We start from the raw sequence: 3,985 nt of genomic DNA on the forward strand, positions 1-3,985 counted from the left end.
CATGGGGATAGATATGGATCTATTTTCATTCTTCTACATGTTAACATCCAGTTATGCCAGCACCATTTGTTGAAGATACTTTCTTTTTCCCATTGTATAATTTTAGCATCTTTATCAAAAATCAGGTGTCCATAGGTGTGTGGTTAATATCCGGGTCTTCAATTCAATTTCATTGGTCAATCTCCCTGCTTTTATTCCAGTACTAAGCAAGCTATTTTCATTACTGTAGCTCTGTAATAGAGCTTGATGTCAGGGATGGTGATGCCTCCAGAAGTTCCTTTATTGTACAGGATTGAGAAGTTGCTCTTCTGCCCCTTCCTTCTCTCCAAAAGACGAGGTGCACACATGACGTAGGTCACATGGAAGGGGAGCTCTCTTCTGGTCTGCAGCACCTGCTCCATCTTTAAGCAATCAGTGGCTCAGTGAGGGCTTCAGCTCTGGCGTTGTTCTCAGGTTTTCTCAGCTGGCTCTCCTGCCCTCTCTCTTACAGCATGACCACAAAGTCAGTTAGGAACAGACTCGCCATAAACTCAAACACAATTACGACTATTTCAGCTGTGGTCCCAGCATGGGTAGAAACAAAAATGATAGACGTCAACAGAAACACGCACCCTGTTCCCAGGGTGACGTAAAAATCCGACGACTTGATTCTCCAGCATCCACTCGTGTGTAGCATACGATCAGCAGGAGCAGGCTCAGGGGACAGGCGCTGCAGCTTACAAACTCAAGCCTCCGCACAATGACACAACCTCTTCACAGATGAAGGCCAGCAAAGACAGCAGCAGCTGCAAGCCTTTGAGAATGCGCAGAGACCACGGAGGCTGGCTCAGGAAGAAGTAGGCGGCCAGGCCGCTGCTCACCCCCCTGCCTGCACCCGGGACTGCCTTGGTGGTTGGATTACACCCTTCGGTTCTCCATCGCCGCTCTGGAAATTACTCTTAATAGTGGATTTTTAGTGAGCATAGTAGGCAATGTCATCCGTTCTGGTCAGCAACTCTACCTATCCTCAGAGCCATTTTTGAAAACCTTCTCACCTGGTGCACTCAGATCGGTGTACCAGTTGACCAGGCCCACCCTAGAATATTACCTGATTTCAGGTGACTGCAATATAGTAGCAAAACTTAGATGGTAAGTTTTATTAACTAAGTCTTACAAGACAGCAGAGCCCAGGCAGCTGTCTCATCTCAAGCCAGAGCAAAGGCAGTAAGTATTCCAGCCATCTAGAGAAATAAAAAGAAGATTCCACTTGTCCATGGTGCTTACCAGTTAGGCCCTTCAGAACCATAGGCTTGAACGAGCAGTGAGGGTCTATCCCTTCTCCGCTGAAGAGAGACAAACACAAGGACGAAGGGATTACAGAACTCAGGGAATCATAATACTTCCCAAAGCAGTTAGCAAAGGTCCAACAACAGACACCAAACCATGGGAGATCTAGGAAATGGAAAAGAATTCACAAGAATTCCTTCAAAGGAGTTTAGGAGGCTACAAGAACATGGAAAAAGGAGAAGCCTTACAAAGAGAGGCAGTGAATGCGCAGAAGTCCGTTGATGTGCTGGAAGACTTGTCTCCAGGAAGGGGTGGAGCCGTTCATCCATCTGCTGGAAGCAATGTCTCCAGGTAGCGGTGGAGCAGCACTAGAACTCATGTCTTTAGCCAGTCGGGCAGTCCAGTGTTCCTGCTCTGAACTCCGCTGTCTCTGAGAGATGCCTTGTGTCCCAGGCTCGTACGAGAAGGCCAAATACAACAGACAAAACACTTTCTTACTTAGAGACAGGTGGGTCCTCTTAAGTACTATTTCCTTTCAACTTGTCCTTGAAGCAGATAGATCATCTCGGGCAGGTGTAAGTTTCTTGAGATTCTCTCTCTCTCTCTCTCTCTCTCTCTCTCTCTCTCTCTCTTCATGTTTATGAACATATGGGTGGGGGCCAGAAGGTGATCTCAGGTATGATCCCGCCCCATGTTCCATCTACCTGGATTTTCTCCAGAAGCTATTACAGGGTCTCTCACTGGTTGGGGACTCATGATTAAGGTTAGCTTGGTCATGGCTTGTATGCCTCCAGGGAGTCTGCAAAGTCTCCCCCTCCTCAGTTTTAGAATTACAGGTGCAGAATACTTCAGCACCCCCAACTTGTTCAGTCAAACACTTGTTTGCGTTTGGACTTCAATCAAACATAGTTCTCTAGTATCACTCAATGCCCAGCTTTTAAATGCGGGTTCTGGGGATCCAGCCCAGGTATTCGTGATTGTGCAGCTAGCGCTCCACCATTTGTTTGTGTTATCTCCCCAGCCCAAGACAGTCTCTTTTTTTATCAACTTAATGGAGGTGGAATTTATATAAAATAAAATGCATTCATTTAAAAGAGACAATTTTAACAAATGTTTGCAATACCTTAGCTAAGATATGAAACATGGCTGTCACTCCATAAAGATTCATAAAGCTTGCTCTTGTTCCTTGTCAGTCAACTGCGCCCGCTCCATCATTGCCAGCTCAGAAAACCATTGGTTTGGTTTCTCTCACTACAGATTCATTTTGTTTAAATTGGAAACTTATATGAATTTATTAGCTCACATAACGTGAGCTAACGGTAAAGCGTAGCAGAATTTTATTTTTTATTTTTATTTATTTATTTTTTTAGGAAGGGTGATTTCATTTACTGCATCCTGTGAAATGCCAACTGACTGTTTTACTTTGCAAATAGTTTGAAACTCTGGTTGGTCTTCCCTAAGCCAGCTCTGGCATGTTCCCTGCTTCTCCCTGCTGCTGTGCAGGTCATTTCTTGAGTGAGAAGTCTAGAGGGTAAGGTTAATGCAGGACTGAAAAGGGTACTTTCTCCAGAGAACATCCCTACCCTTCTTATACGTGATGACGTCACTACTCCTGCAGCTGCAACTGTCTGAACAGTTAACGTTCCATCATTTTGTGGCTACTGGTCACACTGGAATTTCCCAGGATGCCTTTGTCAACTTTGATGCTTTAGGGTATGCCTAAAGTGGTCTACCTATCGGGAGATTAAAAACTGAAAAGTTGAGAAAATAAGTTGCAGACTTCTTAATATTCTTGTTGGCTTACTTCCTTTTTAAAAATGATATCTGTGTGCCAGCAATCTCTTATTGTCACTCTGACCAACTGTGTCCTCTTTATCTTCTCTTGTTGATAAGATCCTTGTAATGTATTTATATTTCAGACGAAGCTGATAGCCCACTCCCATTTTTGACAAGATCATTTGATCCTATCCATCTTAAATTGTCCAGGCAGCCTTGTGAGGAGCACCATGCTAGGTTCTGAGGGTAAATAGCAGGCAGCCAAGTGCCCAGTGAGTTCACAGCTGGTAGAGGATGCCCAGGTAACAACTCTAATCCCAAAATTCTCCTTTCTTTTCCGATGAGGAAGACCCTGTGTGCATTTGGGAGTGAGAGGAAATGCAGGATGCCATGTTTGCCATGTTTGAATTATTGTCTTGGTTATTCCCCTATGTCACCTGCTCTGGACTGCATGGTCACGAGCCAGCATTCATCACACTGGTGGTTGTGATATGGCACTCAGTATGGGACCTTTCCATGCCATTGTTTCAGGCTTTATGAAAGGGAGTAGTGTTAAAATCAATATGGGGGGACAGATCCTAATTTTTCTGGCAGACCTCAGCATCTGTGTCTCAGAGTGGCAATACAGAAGCTTCAAAACCTCCCTCTGGTTACAATGTATCTTACTACCCAAGAAAATATAAGTAGGAAGTTAAATAAATGGTAAGGGTGTACTTTTAGTTGTCCAAAGAACATTGCTAACTGAAGCTGTTATTCCTTAGGACGGCTTATTAATATAAATGGCTTGCTCAGAAGGTCTTTGAAGACCCCAGGTCATTGTGTTCTGCTATCAATTGAACCCAAAGTGGTTTTCCAAAAAGTTAACTTTATAAAATCAGCTTTCACAGACAGTTGTTTTATTTATTATTATTATTTATTTATTTTGTTTATTAAAAATTTCCAC

The 3,985-nt window shown here is 43.7% G+C and overlaps 1 pseudogene; it reads right to left on the reverse strand.

The window, feature by feature from the left end:
- Positions 1-403: 403 nt before the first annotated feature.
- Positions 404-1,645, reverse strand: LOC101981479 (annotated as a pseudogene).
- Between the last annotated feature and the right edge of the window lie 2,340 nt (positions 1,646-3,985).

The sequence above is a fragment of the Microtus ochrogaster genome, linkage group LG7_11 (assembly GCF_000317375.1).
Source record: "Microtus ochrogaster isolate Prairie Vole_2 linkage group LG7_11, MicOch1.0, whole genome shotgun sequence".
NCBI lineage: Eukaryota > Metazoa > Chordata > Mammalia > Rodentia > Cricetidae > Microtus > Microtus ochrogaster.